The following is a 22,806-nucleotide window of genomic DNA, read 5'->3' on the forward strand; positions in this document are numbered from 1 at the left end:
AAGCACGTGCAAGCCCACACGCTGGCACGCGCACGCACGCACGCACGCACGCACACACACACACACACACACACACACACACACACACACACACACACACACACACACACACACACACACACATATAGTATGCACATTTGAATGCGAGCATATGAAATTCCATCCATGTTGTTAAGTATTTGAAGCAGTTTGCTGTAATGTATACACATAATTAAGTTTTACCTTCCTCATACTATATCATGCATATAAATGTGAGGAAGGTGAAAGTCACTATAGCTATAGCAGTGGTGATGGTATACTGCAGAGTCCTTGAGGGCTTCAGAACTTAAAGTTTACATTCACATTTATTAGTTATGGTTCATGAGGCCTGTTGGATTTCCTGTACAAATGCCTCTGTCTGGTTAGTTTTATTTCAATATATCAGTTTTAAGGTTTTAGGTATAATAACAACCTAGACATTAGATTTAATCTAGATGCCTAACATCTAGATTAAAAAGTATAAAAGTATAAAAACTGCCTGCAGTGTGTACGGGAAAAACGTAACTAAAAAGAAATGAACTGTACACCTCACAAACTCTCAACCCATGTCAAACTGAAGAATATATTTAAATTATAACAATAACTAAAGCTATATCTCTGGCCTGTTTTAAGCCTCTTTTAAAAACCTTAAACCACCTTTATACATTAGCCTTTATGTAAAAGGCTGCACCCCCTTTATGCTGTATATTAAATAGAATTTGTATTTTGTAATTTATGTGTTCTTATTTATTTCTTCATAGGTATTGTGCATGTGTGTGAAGCACTTTGTAACTGTGTGTTTTTAAAAGTGCTATATAAATAAAGTGTAACTTTCTTAGTTACTATATACACAGGCTGCCAACTTTTCAATTTAGTTGAGATATTAGATTTGACGTGGTTATCTGAACAGGATTACAATGAAAATGTCAGCAAACCACTGAAGGATAACATTGATTAATTTAATTTATGCAACTTTAACATTGACATTTTCAATGTGTTACAATATCATTTGAGCTTTCCCTTTACAGTTTATGCCGCAACATGACCAGTTATGCATTTGTTGTTTATTGCATGAAAAAATTAATGCATTGTCATGTCTCGTCTCTGTGTCAAGTTTTTATTTTAGTTTGTTTCGTGTTTTCTGTTAGTTTTCCATTTTCTGTTTTGAAACTTACTTCTCGTCTCATTTCAGATCTGTTGACTTCCTGGTCTTTGTCCTCCTTTCCGCCTGTTGGATTACCTGTCCCCGCCCCTATGTGTAGCACCTGCATCTCATTGTCCTTCCTGTCTTGTGTATTTAAGTTCAGTCTTCCCCTTACTTCCTTGTGTGCCGCCTTCGAGCATTTTTCCCTGTTTCCTGTGTTCCTGATTCCCTTGGATTTTTTGACTACTGCTTGTTTTTTGGATTTCCCTTTGCCTGTCGTTACTTGGACACTGTTGGCTGTAAGTTTTAATAGTGCTCTAATAAAACCATTGATCTTCTACTTACCTGAGTTGAGATTTGTGGGTCCATTTCCTGGTGTGCGTGATAGAACGATCTCGCCACTAAGATGGACTCCGCCAACTAAAATATGGGAGGACAGAAGCTCTGGCAATTAAGGTTGACAAGCGTTGTGAAAGAGAGAGGTTCGACTCCAAGGGTTCTCCAACTGTTTGTTAAGGCAGAGAAATGTGAGTTTCATGTTCCCAGGGTGTCCTTTCTGGGATATGTGGTGGCCGAGCGAGAAGTGAGCATGGATCCAGAGAAAGTCAAAGCGGTCAAGGATTGGCCTGTTTCCACCAACCGCAAAGAGGTTCAACGTATTCTGGGGTTTGCTAATTTCTATAGAAAGTTTGTCAGAAACTTCAGTTCTGTTGCTGCTCCATTACATGAATTTACCTCATCCAAGATTAGGTTCGAGTGGAATTCTCGGGTGGACTCAAGGAGCGTTTTGTGATGGTTCCAGTTCTGATTTTACCTGACCCCGGTCGACAGTTCGTGGTGGAGGTAGATGCCTCCAATGTCGGCCTGGGTGCAGTCATCTCTCAACACCTTCCCACGGATGGTAAGCTACATCCTTGTACTTTTGTCTCCCGTAAACTGTCCCCTGCAGAAAGAAATTACGATGTGGGTAACCGGGAGCTGCTGGCAGTCAAGGTGGAGCTGGAAGTGGAGACACTGGTTGGAGGGGGCGGAGCACCCATTCTTGGTTTGGACGCGCCACAAGAATCTGGAGTATCTACAATCTGCCAAACAACTGAACTCTCGTCAAGCCAGGTGGGCCCTGTTTTTCAACCGGTTCAATGTTACCCTGTCATATCGTCCTGGTTCCAAGAATGTCAAACCCGATGTGTTGTCTAGACTAACTCAGACTCGTCCCCCAAGTCCGAAGAAACCATCCTCCCAGTATCCTGTGTTGTGGGTGCTGTCTCGTGGGAGGTTGAGGAGAGGGTTAAACGAGCTACTGTTGACCTACCTGTCCCGGTCGGCTGTCCGTTTGTCCCTCCCGAGCTTAGGTCACCGGTCATCCACTGGGCCCATTCTAGCTCTCTGTCCTGTCATCCGCAAGTCAAGAGAACTACCTTCGTGGTTCAGCTGTTCTGGTGGCCTGCTGTTGGAGAATCTGTGAAGGAGTACGTGGTGGCCTGCCTTGTGTGTGCTCAAAACAAATCTTATCAGCCACCAGCGGGATTACTCCATCCCCTCCCTGTGCCCTCTCGACCCTGGTCAGATATATCTCTGGACTTCGTCACAGGTTTGTTGATAGATTTTCCAAGATGGTTCACTTTGTTTCTCTACCTAAACTCCCTTCCATCAAGGAGATGGCAGAGGTTATGCTTCATCATGTATTCAGGTTGCATGGACTTCCTAGAGATGTCGTGTCTGATCGGGGCCCCAAGTTCATCTCTCGTTTCTGGAAGGCATTCTGCAACCTTCTGTGAGTTTGTCTTCTAGTTACAACCCCCAATCAAATGGCCAGTCTGAGGGGATCAACCATGTGTGAGGTGGGCCTTCGCTGCCTGTCTTCCAGGAATCCTGCCAGTTGGAGCAAACAGCTAATTTGGGTGGAATATGCTGCCCTACTCCTCCACCGGCCTCACTCCTTTCCAGTGTGTGTATGGATACCAACCCCCCGGCTCTGGAACAGGAGGTGGGAGTTCCCTCAGCCCAAGCATTGGTTCGCCGGTGTCGGCGGACGTGGATCAGGTCCTTCTACACAAGTTTTGTTATACAAGAAGCCTGCAGATCGCTGGAGGTCCAAGGCTCCAACCTATACAGAGAGTATGGCTGGCTACCCGGGATCTTCCCCTTCGCGTTGAGAGCCGTAAGTTGGCACCCCGGTTCATTGGTCCATTTCCTGTCAATAAAGTTATTAACCCTGTTGCTGTGAGACTGAAGTTACCTAGGACCATGAGGTTTCATCCGACCTTCCATCTGAGCCGTGTGAAAGCTGTTCAAGAGAGTCAGCTGGTGCCTAAGGCTCCCCCTCCTCCGCACATCATTGATGGAGGCCCTGTCTATACCGTGAAGAGGCTTCTTGCTGTCAGAAGACAATACCTTGTGGACTGGGAGGGGTACGGGCCCGAAGAAAGGTCCTGGGTGTCAGCCAGCAACATATGAGATCCTGAGCTTATATGTGAGTTCCACTAGCAACACCGTGAAGATCCTGGGCTGTCTGGAGTCGGCCTTTAAGGGAGGGGTACTGTCATGTCTCGTCTCTGTGTCAAGTTTTTGTTTTAGTTTCGTGTTTTCTGTTAGTTTTCCATTTCCTGTTTTATTTTGAAACTTACCTTCTTGTCTCATTTCAAATCTGTTGACTCCTGGTCTTTGTTCTCCTTCCCGCCTGCGTCCCCGCCCCTATGTGTTGCACCTGCGTCTCATTATCCCCCGTCTTGTGTATTTCTTGTGTATCCTTACTCCTGTGCGAGATCATCTGTTTTCCTTGTCTGCAGCCGTCAAGCATTTTTCCCTGTTTCCTGTGTTCCTGAGTTTCTGATTCCCTTGGATTTTTTGACTACTGCTTGTTTTTCAGATTTCCCTTTGCCTGTCGTTGCTTGGACACCGTTGCCTGTAAGTTTTATTAGTGCTCTAATAAAACCATTGATCTTCTACTTACCTGAGTTGAACATTTGTGGGTCCATTTCCTGGTGTGGGTGATATGCGTGGCATGAGAGCGGTCAATGCGTGAGAGTTGGCAGCCCTGATACACATGCAATGAAAAGTGAGCTGTGAATCTTGGGAGTTGTCTTTATTGTTAACCACCATTGTCAATGAAAATGTATCTGGTCACGGACTAGTCCATGTATTAAAGTTTTATTCGCGTTACGTTTATTAACATTTATTGATATGTCATTCTAATGAATGTTTTTCCAACATAATTACTTAGATTATATTTGTGGTGTTAGCTCAAACTACTAATTGGATCGATCTTGAAATCAGTTATATCAATAAATTAGGTCTTTACTGTATCACTGTGTTGCAAAGTAGCTTGTAATCAAGAAAAAAAAAATCTGTATTACTGCTACTGATTATAATTCTGTGACATTGTATGATTTACAATTACCCTCTAATCTATCATCTGGTGATGTGTTGTGATGAAAGTTATCTTAACTAGAGGGGTTAAAGGTTATATGACCTTATTGACATGCTCAACACATTCCATGGCATTTTTGGATTCATTTTGGATTTGAACATTGTTGGATAAGTGCATAACTTAAAAATATATAACAGGTATAGTCGTTTATAGAAATTTTATTGCAGAAATATTCCATATTATATCTTTTAAACCGTTTTCTTCTTCACCAATTTCTGTGCAAACCTGTGCATCTTATTCAAATCCAGGTTTCAGGCCAGATGGCTAGATGAAAATAAGCTAATTATGCATTCTAAACTCTTATGCCTCATTTCTATTGCATGGTTAGACTCAAATCGACTCAACTCACTTTTGGTACCATGTGCTTTTCTCTATTGAGTTTTCCACTGCAGATAGTACCCCCTCAGTGTAACTGTGATCCTCAGCTGATCGCTGCATGAAACTGCTGTGACATCCTCGTTAATGCAACTATAGCTGGATCCTTTCATCTGGGTCAAGTGAATAGGATATTGCAGCCACTATTCAGCCCAAGCGAAAAGACCGTAACTCAATTTTGGTCGAAAATGAGTTATTGTCATTTTTGGAACATTAAAGATCTGCTTTATCATGTGGCCAAATATCTTAAATCAATTATATTGTTTTGGGGAGAAAATTGTGTGTTGTCTTTGCCGTAACTTCAAAAGCCGTAGAAAAGCCAAGGCATCAGTTAACAAGTAACATCAGTTACGGTTCTTTGTCTTTGTTTCATGGCGCTTCAGAATGCTCAAATTGAGTTAAGGTACTCTATAAACGTGATGCCCGCGCTGCACACACACTCAGAGGACGACACTGACACGCAGCACATGTACCTGACAGGGAAAGATACCGCTACGCTCGTTACTGTAAGTAGGCTACAATCTATCTATCTATCTATAAATTGCAGGAATGTCTGTCTGTCTGTCTGTGTGTTATACGCATATCTCTCAAACCGTTAGTCCGATGGATTTCAAACTTGACAGGTGTCTTGCTACCGGCGCGAGTAAGTGCAGTGCCAAGTTTGGCGTTGCTTGGATTAGAAATGCAAAATATATTGTTAAATATATAGGTAAAAGAAGCATACATTGGCTTTTGCCGCTCTAGGCGCTGGCCACTCACCCTGAGGACCAGAGACAGAGAACAGTGGAGCTTTGGCAGCTAAAATGTGATATACACCTCAGACCCACAAAAATGTGCAAAGTAGCACTACTTTGGACTTTCTTTGACTTTGAATAAACAAACAACAATTCCCGAATTTAAAGGAGAATTCCGGTCGATTTCAACCTGTAGCTCTGTTGTTTGTAAATCAGGAGTACTGTCAGTAGCGAGAATAACAAAAACAAACTGTGCCGCCTACACAGAGTTATCCTCCTGCTAGATTTTGCACCCAACAGTCTTAAACAAGGCTTAAACAGGGCAAGTTTTAAACGTGTTTTTAGCCTCTAAACTGTTCAAAATGCCATTACAAGTGCTTAGCCATGTGCAGTTATTCCTTACGAGGGAACACAGCGAATTTGACTGCAGTAGATGTGACAGAAAGGCATAAAAGTTGTGTTAATCTTACCTCTGTTTATTTCCTGCTTTCCGGTCAAGTCCTCAGCAATCGAGTGCTTATCTCATACCTCATCCCAATATTCCAAAATGCATTTTTTCCACAAAAAAAACGATTTGCCGAGGTCCTGTCCCAGCCAGGTCTCATGGCAGTTCGTTATATAGTTACGTTATGTAATCTATTAAGTCGTGGACAGGACACGTAAGTGGCGTTTTTTTCGTGTGGCGATTACAAAATTGAAAGCAATGCATTTTAATGGGAAGCATATTTTGTGATCCCAGAATGCTGACGGTAGCGAGTACTATTGATAAGGCGAAAGGCCGCACAAGGAGGTTGGTTGGGGTGGTGGATGGGTCAGAAAACACAGGACTTCCACCCGGGAGACCGGGGATCGCGTCCCGCGTTCTTCTTTTTTCCTAACCATAACCGTCCTGTTATTGTGGCGTTTTATTTCCCCGTTGTGGCGTTTCATTCCCCCGTTGTTGTGTGCCCCTGCGCCCGTTGTTTTGTCCCGCGAGTAAGCGGCCCCGTCCCGTTGTTGTGTCCGGCGCCTCATTTCCCCGTTGTTGCGTCCCGCGAGTAGGCGGCCCCGTCCCGTTGTTGTGGCCGGCGTGCGGCGCCTCATTTCCCTGTTGTTGCGTCCCGCGAGTAGGCGGCCCCGTCCTGTTGTTGTGGCTGGCGTGCGGCGCCTCATTTCCCCGTTGTTGCGTCCCACGAGTAGGCGGCCCCATCCCGTTGTTGTGGCCGGCGTGTGGCGCCTCATTTCCCCGTTGTTGCGTCCCCCAGAGCAGGTTTGAAAAGCGTGACCTGTACACGTTCAAAAGTCGTTGCGTGTACACGAAAAAAACGTCAAAATCGTAACCTCTACACAAATTAATAAATCAAAATAACGTAACTATATAACGACCTGGCGTTGCCTGTCCATAGTAATGAGTATGTATCAACAGGCTGTAACCTGACACCAGAGTGAAGCAGAACTGACCTGCAGTTCAGGAGTTCAGCAGCTCATTTGCATAGGTAACCTAGCAACGGCGGAGCCTGCCTGTCGGCAGAAGCAGGGAGGAGCTCACAGACGGAGCTTGGAGTTAGATCAGGATTATATGAGAAAATGCTCCGAGTTTGTGCCTTTCCAAATTGCGGCAACCAAATGAAGAGATACTTGAGCTTGAGCTTTCACCGTCTACAACCTCCGCAGCCGGGAGATTTTACAGTTGTGGCTGGTTGCACTTGATGCGGGTACGTGGTGGTGCTCGTGTGGATACTGTATCGCAATGACCACCGAGGAAGAAAGCCTGTGCTGTAAGGAATGGGATCTCATACAACCTGTTCTGGTTAGGTACATTTGTTTTTAGTTGTAAATACACATTCAAAACACTAATCAAAACACACCTCTTCAGATTAGCTTTCCACATACAATAATCTTACATTTCTCACCTGATAGTTACTGTTTTTATTGTTTTAATTGCTTCTAAATATCTTTGTTGTATGTGTTGGTTTTATTGATTATGTTTTTAATGTGATATGTGCTGGTTTTTACTGTAAATTGTCTTTGAGTACGATGAAAAGCCCTCTATAAATAAATGCCTCACTTCTTTAGTGAAATAACCAAAGCTCCCCCCCACCCCCCAGCCAATGCAGACTTGTTGCCTACCGGGTTATTCTGGAGTGGGTTCTGAGAGGAGAGCGCCTTGGCACCAGAAGAACATTGCCTACCTGTGTTATAGCAGCAATCAGCAAAAGAGTACCCCTCCACAACTGGAAGTTACACAGGATTCAAAGAGGCAGGACATTTTCTGAGTCAAACTATGATTTCTAGTAATACTTGGTATTGCCATTACTAGGAATAAACAAAGCAATTGCACAGTTCCATTAGGAAAAAGTAATATGTATATTGTACAAGTAAAGTTGAATAAGTAAATTGTAAGAATAAATTGTAAGAATAAGTACATTGTACAATTCTATAATATATTTCTGCACCTGTCTGTTACAGTGGTTTTATAATATAACTATACACATTACATTTGTGCTTTTGTGTCTTTACTTCAACAAAAAGGAAATTACAATATCACAATTCAATTCAATTTTATTTATAGTATCAAATCATAACAAGTTATCTCGAGACACTTTACAGATAGAGTAGGTCTAGACCACACTATAATTTACAAAGCCCCAACAATTCCAACAATTACAGTAATTCCCTCAAGATCAAGCAGTGCGACAGTGGCGAGGAAAAACTCCCACTTGGGAAGAAACCTCGAACAGACCCAGGCTCTTGGTAGGCGGTGTCTGACGGGCCGGTTGGGGATATGATGAACAGTGGCGATAATAGTCAAATTAATGGAACAGTGACTTCAAATGGTAGTCGTAGTAGTTCATGTCATATCAGAGCGCTGCAGGGCGTTACAGGATGTAGCGTGGCCCAGCAGAACATGGATGGACGTAACAGAAGCAGCAGGGTTCAGTGCAGCAGGACCACGGCGACAGCTGCAACCAGGATCTTGGTGCCAACGTTCTCCAAGGAAATACGCTGGGTGAAAAAAAAAAAAAAAAAAAAAAACATACGGACTCCGGGGAGTAAACTCCCCAGAAGCTAGGATTAACAAGCATTTCTGGGACGGGATGCACACAAATGGTAATAGAAAGGGAGAGGAGAGAGCAGCTCAGTCTGTCAAAGGAAGGAAGGACGTCCCCCGGCAGTCTAAAACTATAACAGCGTAACTAAGAGAGACAGGACATACAGGCTTTGCTGGCCTACCTCCCTCTACTTTTGTTATATGTTATTAATCTAACAATTATGAAGAGGAGCAGGTGGGCCAGTTAGGTGGACACTGCAACTCCTCACTCCCTAACTATAAGCTTTATCAAATAGGAGAGTTTTAAGTTTATTCTTGAATGAGATGACAGTTTCTGCCCCCCGAACCCAGATTGGGAGCTGGTTCCATTAGGAGAGGAGCCTGATAACTAAAGGCTCTTGCTCCCATTCTACTTTTAGAGACTCTAGGTACCACAAGTAACTCTGCATTCTTGGGACAATAAGGTATTAGGAGCTCTTCTAGATATGATGGTGCTTGACCATTTAGAGCTTTGTGGTCAGGAGAAGGATTTTAAAATCAATCCTGTATTTTACAGGAAGCCAATGCAGAGAAGCTAATACAGGGGACATATGATCTCTTTTCTTAGTTCTTGTGAGAACACATGCTGCAGCATTCTGGATCAGCTGGAGAGTCTTAAGGGACTTATTTGAGCAACCTGACAGTAGGGAATTACAATAGTCCAGCCTTGAAGTAACAAATGCATGGACTAGTTTTTCAGCATTGTTTTGAGACAGGATATTCCTAATTTTGGCAATGTTACGAAGATGAAAAAAGGCTGTTCTTGAGGTTTGTTTTAGATAGGCATTAAAGGATATATCCTGATCAAAAATAACCCCTAGATTTCTGACAGTAGTGCTGGAGGCCAATCTAGACACAATCAATGTAAAGTATGTACAGTACAGTGTGTGGTTTTATACATAATCATGCTGCAACATAGTCTGAAGTGTACAAAGAAAAAATAGTTCAGTACTCTTTTCCTAGGCCTAGAACATGCTCTTATGTGACCTGGCTTGAGCAACCAGTTCACTCTTATCCAGCAGAGGAACTGGGGCTATTTTACAAAGCAGTCGCCTTCTTCTCTGTCCATGACGGGGTAAGGTTTTTTTTCTTCTGTGGACTTGAAAGAACTATTTTGAAACTGGCTGGATGTCCAGCTTGACGCCTTCTTGGGAGTTGACTGTGGCACTCCAGCTAATTCTGTCTCTATGTCACTGGATGGTAAGAAGGAGATACCGGGACTTGACGCTCTTTTCGGTAAAGTCAATGTTTGCTGCAAACACGGTAAATCTCTCATGTAGCTAATGTTATCAAAGGAGCTGAAGTACAACCAGCCACAACCGTAAAATCTCCCGGCTGCGGAGGTTGTAGACGGTGAATTTGGTTGCCGCAATTTGGAAAGGCACAAACTTGAACCATTTTCTCATATTAGTCCTGATCTAACTCCAAGCTCCGTCTGTCAGCTCTGTGAGCTCCTCCCTGCTTCTGCCAACAGGCAGGCTCCGCCGTTTACGGTGGCCCTGAAGTGCAAATCACGACAGCAAATAGGAAAACACGACAATAGGAAAACACAACGGCAAATAGGAAAACACAACGGCAAATATGAAAACACTTCAATAAATCATAAAGCACGACGGCAAATAGGAAAACACGACGGCAAATCATAAAACACAACGGCAAATATGAAAACAAAACGGCAAATATGAAAACACTTCAACAAATCACAAAACACGAGATTAACTTCTACCAGAAAAGGTAGGGCCTATCTAGGAGAGGACGGACCCTCCTGATTGGACAGACGTACTGTCTGTCTTTCGCGCTCCCAAATCACCCACAATCCTTTGCCGGCTCATTAAAAAAAAACAATGGCGGACCTAAGCGGGACATCCATGGTTGGAGCGGCATCGCTGATGGCACAAGTATAATTTAAATGTAAGTATATTTAGTGTTTGCAGTACGTGTTATCACAGTTAAGGTGTTACATTAGTGTAAAGCTTAACGCTTTAATGCTGGTACAAATTGCTGTTATAATTAGGTAGATACACCCCAAGCTAACATTAAGCTAACTGAACCTATCAACTAGCTAGCTAACATTTAGTCTGTTAGCTAGCTGGGTTGCTGTCTTTTATGCCATTTGTGTTTGTAAAGTTTAATGTCCGGTGGCATTGTTATCTCTTTTTATAAACAGTTACTGTGTACGCGTAACGTTAACAGAGATTTAGAAATCGGTGTAGCTGCAGGATGGCTAGTATTATTCGGCACAGGGAAAGTAAAAATAAATCTATTTTGTACCGGTAAAAAGGCTCAAAATATCACCAAACTTCAACGGTAGCATAATGAGGGTCCCTACATGTTAACAGAAGCATTGAGAACTTTGTAAGTGTACAGACAGTTTAGCGCTCTTTTCGGTAAAGTCAAAGTGTACAGACAGTTTAGCGAACGAAGAGCTGCGGGAGCTCCGTGAAAGGGCTACGAGAGAGAGAGCTACCGGTAGTCAATGCCGCAACACAGCCTCGTACTTTGGGGAACTGGTGGTGTACCTGCAGACATTGCGAAGCTAAGGCCACCGAACAGGAGTGTCTGTGTTGGGACCTGTTGCGTCGCAACACTCCTCTGATAAACAGGGCTGTACTTACCTACTAGCTACCGGAATTTTCCTTAAACTCCACTACGTTAAATGAAAGCGTGGCAAGTGGGACTTTTTGGTGTGGAGTGCCTTTTTGGCCCGCTCAACCGTCAGACCCAAGGAAAACACCAGCAACGCCACCCGGGGAATTTCACCCCGAGAATAGGATTTGACTAGTTAAATCACCAAAATACAGAAAGCACACAGGTTCGATTAATGCATGAAGCCAGAGACGTTGTCCCGTCAAAAACAATGATTTTATTAATACAATTACTAAAACACTATTTAAAATACCAGACCTACTAAATATGGGAAATAAGTGCTGAGGCCTTACACACATTTTGACCATTTATTTATGTCCACATGAAGAAAAATAGTACAGGGACACAAATATTACAGATGCAGTACAATACAAGACAACTCATGGACCAGTGGCACGCTGCATATTTTCACAATATCACTCAACAAGCACAAAACTCAATCACGAGGGTCTAAATAGCACAATACTCAGTTCTTAAGGATATAAGTAGCAGCATCTCCGCCATATGTGGCGGCTGCCAATAATAGCAGATATGGCGCAGTACCTTGCAAGCCGTTTCGCCCTCTTTTTGGCCATCCCAAGTTGTTGCAGCCCTCTTACTACCAGCCTGTGTGTGTTTCCTAGGCTACCAAATATGAAAACTAGTAGTGTGCACCTATAGCCCAGCTCTGAGATGGTGTTTAGGAGTGGTTGGTATTTAATTACCTTGGTGTAGAAAGACTCCTCCATGCTGGAATCAAAGCTGCAGCCCACCTCTAAAACATGCACCTCCCTGGACTCCTCGTTGATAATAACTACATCTGGTGTATTGGCCACCAGGTGTAAGAGAGTACTAGGATTACTACTGCAGTGGGGGAACATGGATGGTTTTACCTGATGATGTTTGAACATTCTTATTGAGGGAGGGAAGTGGTTTGATATGTCTTTCACTATGAGGTCTACTAGTCTGTCATGACGTGCTATGTACTTACCTTTGTAGGCATGGCAACCATTTAGGATGTGAGACAGAGTTTCAGTGATATGTTCTGGGGTGTGATGCAAGCAATGAGGGACCTGAGTTGTGGGAGACCAGATAGAGAGGTTGAGTCTGGTAGGGAGGACTTGTAATCTGGCTTTTACTGTGAATGTGAGAATGTCCTCATTGAGTGCAGAGTTGTTGAGGAAAGAGTGGGACACAGTGATCTCCCTGGCTAATGGGACCTTGCGTCTTCTTAAGTCCAGGAACAGGGAGGATCGAGCCAGCTCCCTCACATCTTTATCGTCGCTGTTCAGCATGTTCAGAAGATGGGAAATCCGCATGCTGGTGTAGATCCACTCTATATTTGGTACTCCCAGTCCCCCTTCCCACTGGGGGTGAAAGATAATGTCACGAGTGCTGTGTGTGTTGAGTCCAAACCATTTTCGCACAAAACTCACTATTTTATTATTCATTTCATTCAGAACTTTCTGCTGGATGTGAATGTTGGAGAACAGATGTTGCACTTTTGACAGTGCTACCTGTCTAATAGCCTCGAGCTTCATAGTCAGAGGCAGGGGGCAACAGTCAATCAGGTCCAGTCTAGATGTAAACTCGGACAAGATGGTGTTTACTTGCTCCTTCCATTCTCCTGCAATGTTGATTTTATGTCCAAGGTAGCTGTATGTCTCATGAAGAGAATATACACGTATGGGTTTTGATGCTATTGTGAACTCAGGGCATTTATCAGTTTTTGAATGATACCATCGATTCCCTCCACTCCTCCTCTCGTACAGAACAGCACATTTTGTCTCCTTGATCTCCAGACCTGACCATTCCAGAAAGGAATCCGTCCTGGCGAGCAGGTTTGTAATTATGCTCTCATCTCTGGAGGCTATCTGGACATCATCAGCATAGCCCTGTACTGGGTTGGGGGAGATGGCATGAGGGGGGGCACACTGACACATCCACTTTATCCATTGGTTAATGGCAATTATAAAATTAACTGCGCTTCATGGACAGCCAGTCTTAATGCCTATTTGAAGTGGTGTTGGGTGAGTAAACAGTTTTCCACAGATTACTTCAATAAAGGAGTCTCTGTACACATCTTTCACTATGTCGATGAACAGTTGAGGTAGTTGTATTTCCTCTAGTGATCTGATCATGACATTGTGCGGTAGAGTCCCAAATGCATCTCTAAAGTCTAAAAAGACTAAGTGCAATCTGCAGGACTCATGCTTAAAGTCATCAATTCCTGTTTTTAGGCAAAACACATGTTCGTTCATACCTTGCCTGTTGATATATGCCTTTTGCTTGGTGGATAAGATGTCAGCCTCCACCAGCCAAGGGAGGACTCTGGCCAGTATACATTTCATAAATACCTTGTAGATGGTTGGGAGGAGGGATATGTCCTTCCATGTTGATGGATCTTCAGGAATGTTGTCTTTTTTTGGAATACGGTGTACTAATGCTCCTTTCCAGGAATCTGGTACTCTTTTATTTTCAAGACAGACACTAAAGATTTTTGTTAAAATCTGACATGACTGTGTGGATTTAAGGGTCTCGTATGTCACACCATCCTTGCCACTGGCTTTGTTGTTGGGAAAGCCATTTACCTCTTCATATGTAAAGTGGGTTGTTACAGGAAAAAACGTTGGATTGGGTGGCGGCATGTTCAGGTACCAGGGTGGGGGTGGGAGATCTTCGTTACGCCTTTGATTTAGGCATTTTTTATTTTTTATAGTAAGTCTCTAGGATTTTAATGTCATCAGGGCATGGTGGAGGATCAGGATACTCACTATTATTAAGGATGATTTGAATCGCTTTAGATCTTTTATGCTGCCAAAGATGTGTGAGTTTATTCCTGCTCACCTTCTTGCTCCGCCGGCCATAGGTTGCATCTCCCATCTCCAGGGAGGACAAGACTGTTTCACGCAGGTACCTCAGCTGTTCGCGGATCCAGTCAGCTGTTGTAGTCTGTGTTAAAACTTCGGGATGAGGCCGTATCAGCGGGAACTTCTTCAGGACTCTTGCCACGTATTTCAGGATTTGTAATCCGAAAGATTTACCGCTGTGGCTTTCCGCTGTAAAAACTCTGTTCTTGAAGAATATATAAGCAGTGTTGTGAGCTTTATCCACTTTGCTGGATCGCTGGAGGAAACAAACTTCTGCTCGCGCTGCCGGCTGGTGTTCAAGCGGTCCCTGAACGTTTTCTCACGGATCTGGAAAGCCGTCCAATGTTGTTGAGACAGCGGACGGATGTACTGCTGGAAGGCATGGTTTGTAAACTCCTCTGCCGGTAGATGTTCACGGTAAGGATCGTCAGGTAGCAACGGCTTCAGGTAGATTCTCCCCGTGAGCAATGCTTGTTTGTGTGTTCGCTTGATTGTCGCGATCAAACACATAGTCCAAAGAAGTTGCCAATATATCATATCTGCACCTATTGCATTAACGATGGCAATTACAACGGGTGTGGTTGTTTAGATTTTATGAAAACGGCAGCCCTGGTGTTAACCCGCACACCACCTGCAACCTGCCGCCATCTTGACACACACACACACACACACACACACACACACACACACACACACACACACACACACACACACACACACACACTTCAGTTAATGGGGGGGAAAAAATGAATCAATAAACCAAAAATAGAAAAACAACTTCAATCTCAGGCAAATCTAGGCAGCAAAGGTGTCTTAATGGCTGCCTAGAGCTTAACAACCAAAATAACAAATGAACCATAAGGTTTCAACAAAATAAGTCTTTATCACAACTTAAACAGAAATAAACCAAAAATCACTTAATCCTAGCAGCCTAGAACCAACAAAAATAACCAAGATTAACAAATAGAATTTCAACAGAAATGAGTCTTTATCAGAACTTAAACAAAAGAAATATAAATTAACCAAAAATCACTTAAATCATAATTTAACAAATAAACCCATAAACATAAACCCAATCTCCATACACCTATTAGCATGCACGGGCAAGCCAATAAAGGCAAAACTATCGTCCTTGTCACAATCACATACAGCCCTGTCGGACACTTTGGGCAACAGATCCTGGCGCTGTGAGGCACTTAGAGACGTTCAACGCCTGGAGTGAGCTTGTGTAGCTACAGTAGTTGAAACAGACAGTGGTTGAAACAGAAGTCAGTAGAGACAAACCCGCAGCGTGGCAGGGAAGGGAGGGGCTAGTGCGGATACCAGCACAAGCGAAGCAATTTTACAACCCTGGCATGCACAAACAAACCAAATTCAGTAACTGTTTATGATTAAAGAAAATACATACCCATCAGGGAGCTTCGCACCAATACACCGACAGTGCCGATAGTACAGCTACACAGAGCCTACAATAAAACGGCAGATTAAACACTCATTCATTAAAATATTCAAAGGAGAAAGATTTGTCCAACCTACCAGCAGCAACACTCAACCCGGTTCCGTTACAGGAAGGATCGGGTTTGTCTGGGAGACACTGCAAAAGACAATACACGCTGTAATGCCCATCCTAACACAAACAAGGCCTTTAGGTAACAAACAAATAAACACGCTGCATTACCTGTTGCAGAACAGTGACTGCACCACGAACGCAACAGGACCCAAAGCGGAAATGTGCTTCCAGCAACAAAGAGTAAAGAGTGTCAAGAAGTCAAACCCCCTGCCTATATAGCATGCAGTTACTTCCTGATTGGTCCAGAGAGAGTGAGTGTGATTGAAACCACCTGCGACCAATCAACCTGCTACAAAAGCTAAAATGTATGAGTAGTTTCCCATGTAACAAGTATAACAGTCCATTATAGCATTCATAACGGTAAATATCTTTCTTGTGTTTTCTGTCTTTTTAACAGGGGACTAAGGAACAAACAGAGGCTGCCCTAGCATCACCAGAAGGGAGAGATGAGGAGGAGAGGGAAAGCAATAGACAAACAGGGAGACAGAGGCCAAAGGAGAGATGTTGAATAAATTATTTGCTATATTAGATATTGGCATTCTAAAAATAAATGCATTAAATGAACTGGTTTGTCTGTGTCATTAAGTTTTTGTGTGTGTATATAATAACTCGTTAGGTATACAAGCTCTAAAAAGACATTAACGAAACGTGTATCTTTATTATAACCTTTATTCAAACATGACTTTATACTGTATACAAGTATACCGTTTTTTTTTGATAAAAGCATAGACAGTGAGGCGGTTTCCGTGTTTTTTTTACCTCTCCTTCCTGTTAAATTTGAATTTATTCACAATTATATAAACAAAATATGTGTGTTTCTGGCTCCAAGCTGATGCTAAATTAAGTTGAGATTGTTAATTTGTCTATAGCATATGGAATAGATATAAATTTAGGTATGATGCAAATTAGCGACAACAGGCATTATGGTAAAATTCTTTACAAAATGGTAAAATTAATAAAACACATAGTAGATTTCATTCATGTCACAAAGTTGTTAGAACTTCTAAACTGTAAATAACAAATACAAATCTTGACAACGGCAAGAAAGAAAACACTCTCCTACTCCCTAACATTGACAGTAGTTTATTTAGGGTTAGGGGTAGGGGTAGGATTAGGTGTAGGGGTAGGGTTAGGGTTAATTTCGCTTCCGTGAACCGGATGTATCTCCCACTCCGACCGGTCCTACGAAAAACCAGTGCATGCAAAAGGTTCCTAGGTATGTATCGCATGTAAACAAACCGGCATTGGGGGGAATACACACGCTATCTCGCCTGCAGTCGGAATGGAAGGGGTTTGATGCAAATTAGCGACAGTCGGCGTTAAGGGGTTAAAAGACTGTCTGTCCAATCAGGAGGGTCCGTCCTCTCCTAGATAGGCCCTACCTTTTCTGGTAGAAGTTAATGTCGTTGTGTTTTGTTGAACTGTTTTCCTATTTGCCGTTTTGTTTTCCTATTTGCCGTTGTGTTTTCATATTTGCCGTTTTGTTTTCCTATTTGCCGTTGTGTTTTATGATTTGTTGAAGTGTTTTCATATTTGCCGTTGTGCTTTATGATTTGTTGAAGTGTTTTCATATTTGCCGTTTTGTTTTCCTATTTGCCGTTGTGCTTTATGATTTGTTGAAGTGTTTTCATATTTGCCATCGTGTTTTCCTATTTGCCGTTGTGTTTTCCTATTTGCAACTTTTATGCCTTTCTGTCACATCTACTGCAGTCAAATTCGCTGTGTTCCCTCGTAAGGAATAACTGCACATGGCTAAGCACTTGTAATGGCATTTCGAACATGTTTAGAGGCTAAAAACACATTTAAAACTTGCCCTGTTTAAGCCTTGTTTAAGACTGTTGGGTACAAAATCTAGCAGGAGGACAACTTTGTTGTTTCCGTTTTTCTCGCTACTGACAGTACTCCTGATTTACAAACAACAGAGCTACGGGTTGAAATTGACCGGAATTCTCCTTTAAGGACATTTAAGAATCCCACACATGCAAAGCACAGCCAGCTACAGACAAGTGGCAGCAAGACGTATCTGTATATGTGTGTCCGTGTTTGCAGAGCGCTTTACAACATTGGGGGGGAACTCTTTTTCCTGCTATTGTAGTTAAGTTGCTGTGAGCTGGCAGAACATAATCTCGGAGATTACATTATTGATACATATTTACGTTATGTAAATACGTATCAATACCCACTAACCTGTCTACAAGTTCCACGGCAAGTCTTTTCAGTCTTACACATGTAGGAAGTGATATATTTCAATCTGATCTGTCTGGGCAGTCCACTCTCGTCCACCGCACTGTTTACACAAACACAGCTCTACTCTGGGGGGTGCCAGCGAGCAGGCAATGGAGTAGGTCGCAAGTTCAGGGAGCTCTGCACAAAATTATATTTTTTACCCTTTTTTGGTCAACTATGTGATACAAAAAGACTATCTAAGGCTGTCCTGCATCTTCGAAGACGATGATAAATGTAAATGGCGGGCAACCTGCGTAAATATAAATATTCGGGCAAGGCCTCTGCTAGCAAGACGAGCACCAACACACCTAGTGTTAGCAACAAAGCTAACACGACACCTGAGATGGCTGAACGAGCTCAGCGGACTGGAGAACAGATTGATATGAAGACGGTGAGGAAGGAAGAGTTATTGTCCTCTATAAAAATGGAGATGACCACGCTTTTCCAAACCGAGTTAAAGTCAATCATGGCTAAAGAGTTTGATGGAGTTAGATGAGAGCTACAAGCAGATAGGCAGGAGATAGCTAACAACACATCAGCTTTTCGGTCAGACCTGGAAGTGATTAGAACAACTGTGTCGGACATGGAAAGAGGACTCTCAGGATGCTCGGATGATATCACGGAGCTACAAAACTCTGTGTGCAAGCTGGAGGGAAATGTTCAAAATCTACAGGAGAAATGTTTGGACATGGAAGGTCAGATGCGGAGGTCAAATATCCGCATTATGAATGTAGCTGAGGAAGATGGCTCCAGCACCCCTGCTTCTGTTTCAGGACTGATCAAAAAAGTCCTTAAAATGGGTAAAGACGTGCTGATTGACAGATCCCACCGCACTTTACGCTATGGTCTCCTACATCCAGCCCGATTCCGAATCACGGGACGGATAAGCAGTTTCAAGACGCAGCGGAGGCCATAGCGTATGTTAAGGACAACATTCTGCGTGAGGTGGCTTAGCTTCGCTTTTTTCTTTTTTGCCTCTATTGACAGCAGACAAACTTAAGTTTGGTAAACAATAATGCAAAATACAACAATGAGACTTGTTGATATGGGACTACAGTTAAGTTAGTTTCTTTTAAGGTTAACGTCTGTTAGAAGATAAAAAGCACCACTTTCTCTCTATTTTTCTATTTAATTTGAAATATTGGGGTTATATTAAAATATTTTGTTAACATGTCTGTGCTGAGCGAGTTGCATAGCTAGAGTCCTATAAAAAGCACTTTATGTGTGGATTTGTTATTTGCGAGGGGTTATTTTTTCACCATGTAGGTGACTGGGGAAGTTACTGTTGCGCTAAATTGATTGCTCCTATTCTTTGTTTTGCTAACTCTGGGTTAGTGGAGGGACTCTCTTCTGTTTACGTGGCACAAATGTTACCTAGACTGGATCCGTACTACTACAATTTATAAATACTTAATACTAATATAAATGAACGCTCACACTGATGTATCAGGTACTTGCCAGATAAACTTTGTTAGTTGGAATGTTAAATTTCTAAATCACCCAGTGAAATGCCGAAAAGTACTCTCACACCTTAAGGAGTTGAATGCAGATATTGCCTTCCTGCAAGAAACCCATTTGAACACATCTGACCATTTTAGACTTAGAGGGGGATGGGTGGGACACATTTTCCACTCTATTTTTCATTCCAAATCTAGGGGAACGGCTATTTTGATTAAAAAGACTACCCCGTTTGTAGTGTCAAAAGTTGACGCTGACTCTGCTGGCCGTTATATAATAGTAGTGAGCAGACTGAACAGTACCCCAGTAGTTCTAGCGAATGTGTACGCACCCAACTGGGATGATAGTGCATTCTTTACCAGCCTCTTCTCTCGAATACCTGATATAGATACACACCATGTCATATTAGGAGGAGATATTAATTGTGTACTGTCGCCCCCACTGGATTGTAGCTCACCCATGACTATGCAACTAACTCCTTCAACAGTAGTACTTAATCAGCTTCTTAAAACTTACGGATTGACTGATGTTTGGTGCTTTCAGAATCCTGGGCGCAGATGTTACTCCTTCTATTCAGTTTGTTAAATTTATTTCTAAGGAAATAGATGAGTTTTTAGAGCATAACCGGAGCCCAGGGGTGTCCTACTGTCTAGTTTGGGAAACGTTAAAAGCCTATCTCAGAGGCCAAATCATATCGTATAATGCAAGTGTAAAGAAAAAACAACAGGAAAGGCTTAATAAGATAGAAAGTGATATTCTGCAGATCAATAGGGTTCTGTCACACTCGCCATCAGTTGATTTATTTAAGGAACTTTTTGAGAACCTTCTGAATAAATCCAGACACAAGTCTTATGAACACGGCAAAAAAATAGGAAAAATCTTAGCTCATCAACTACGGCAACAAAGTGTTGACCAGTCAATGCTTGAAATTATTGATGAACACGAACAAAAAATTAACTGATCCATTAGAGATTAATAATAGATTTAGGGAGTATTATTCGCAATTATATACATCTGAATCCAGTAGAAATGAGGCACTGTTTGACTCATTTTTTAGCAAATTTACTCTGCCCACTATTGGGGATGAACAATATGCCTCAGATTTGGAAAGACCATTTGAAAGCGATTGCCACCATGCAAAGTGGACAGTTGCCGGGGCCCGATGGCTTTCTGAGCGAATTTTTCAAAAAAATCTCCTTAGAACTCTCCCCTATCTTACATGCCGTCTATGATGAATCTTTCATCTCAGGGTCGTTACCAGAAACCATGAGACAAGCAGTTATCTCTTTAATTCATAAAAAGGGTAAAAGTAAATTAGATTGTAGCTCATATCGACCTATTTCATTATTAAACGTTGATAGTAAAATATTTGCCAAACTTTTAGCATGTCGATTAGAGACTGTTATACCTTCAATAGTGTCTGATGATCAGACTGGTTTTATCAAAAATAGATATTCGTTCTACAATATACGCAGACTTCTGAATATCCTTCATTATCCCACTCCACCCGATATACCTGAGGCGCTTCTGTCACTTGATGCTGAAAAAGCATTTGATTGGGTGGAGTGGGATGATGAAGAATATTCAAAGACCTCTTCTATACCTTGAAGAAATTTGGCTTTGGTGCCAAATTCATTTCATGGATTAATGTTTTATATTCCTCTCCTGTAGCAGCAATTTGGACAAACAATAACATATCATCCTTTTTCCAATTAGGCCACGGGACTAGGCAGGGCTGCCCATTATCCCCCTCTTTATTTGCACTGATGATTGAGCCCCTGGCAGTGGCAATACGGTCCAATAATGCTATTAAAGGCATACTGAGGGGTGAATCCGAACATAAAGTGTCCCTTTATGCGGATGATACCCTCTTGTATGTGTCTGAACTGCTCAAGACCCTGCCTCGTCTACTGTCATTACTTGGTAGTTTTGGGAAAATATCAGGATATAAAATAAACATGCAAAAAAGTGAATTTATGCTGATTAACGCTGCAGCCAGACTTATCACATTTAACTCCTTACCATTTAAATTGAGTAAAGATAAATTTAAGTATTTAGGTATATGGGTTACTAATAATTACAAGAACCTCTATAAAAAAATTTTTATTCCATTGATAGATTCTATAAAACAAGATTTTGAGCGTTGGGGTACATTACCGCTATCACTAGGAGGCAGGATAAACGCCACCAAGATGAATATAGTACCTAGATTTCTATATCTGTTCCAGTGTATCCCAATATTTTTAACCAAATCGTTTTTCCTACTGATAGATAAGCTGATATCAGCTTTTATATGGAATGGGGAAAAATGCACGCATCCGTAAAAGTTCAGTACTATTATTGGGCAGCCAATGCTCGTTCTATGTTATATTGGATTAATTCGCATGCTGGTGGTCCTAAGTGTCTGTCCCTTGAGAATTTGAGTATTGCTCTGCTCAACATTGCCATAACCTCATCCAATATACAAACACACTTTGAATCCAGTGGTTAAGCACTCCTTCAAAATATAGGGACAGTTTAGAAGACATTTTTCACTTAACGATGTATCGGTCTATGCTCCCATAGTAAAAAATCATATGTTTATTCCTTCTATTATAGACGATTATTTTGGTGCCTGGTCTGTAAATTCCTAGCTGTCACTTCTTTAAATATCTTCAAGTTCGTAGTTTTGTTGCATCATCTGTTAGTCACTTTCCCTCATTACCACCTGAGTCACTTCTTGAGACTGTTCTAAAAGTGAATCCATACTCTAAGGGGGCCATTGGTAAAATCTATAATGCAATGAATACTCATAATATGGAACCTCTGGCTCGCGGGAAAAGATTGTGGGAAGAGGAACTGGCCATAGGAATCTCTGAGGATGTATGGGAATTTATAGTGAAAAACATTCATTCATCTTCAATATGTCAAAGACATTGAGTGATTCAATTTAAAGTTGTTCATAGATTGCACTGGTCAAAAGTAAAGCTGGCAAAATTCAGGTCAGACATAGATCCTCACTGTGATAGATGTGAAGCCGAACCAGGCACTCTGTCTCTCACATGTTTTGGCTCTGTCCAAAAGTTGAAGATTTTCTCTATATTTATACATAAGTCTATATTTAAATTGATTTCCGACACATTGGGGACAGTCGTAGAGCCCGATGCCATGATCTCTGTATTCGGCATTGTGCCACAGCATTTTCACTTAAATCAAAACAACAAAAACCTCATAGCATTTGCTACTCTTTTAGCTCGACGGCAGATACTGCTTAAATGGAAGGACAAGTCCCCTCCAACTTTTAAAA

At 42.1% G+C, this 22,806-nt stretch overlaps 1 protein-coding gene across 1 annotated transcript in view; it reads left to right on the forward strand.

The window, feature by feature from the left end:
- Positions 1-22,806, forward strand: part of LOC114553537 (copine-9) — a 396,447-nt gene that overhangs the window by 217,497 nt on the left and 156,144 nt on the right.

The sequence above is a fragment of the Perca flavescens genome, chromosome 4, assembly GCF_004354835.1.
Source record: "Perca flavescens isolate YP-PL-M2 chromosome 4, PFLA_1.0, whole genome shotgun sequence".
Lineage (NCBI taxonomy): Eukaryota > Metazoa > Chordata > Actinopteri > Perciformes > Percidae > Perca > Perca flavescens.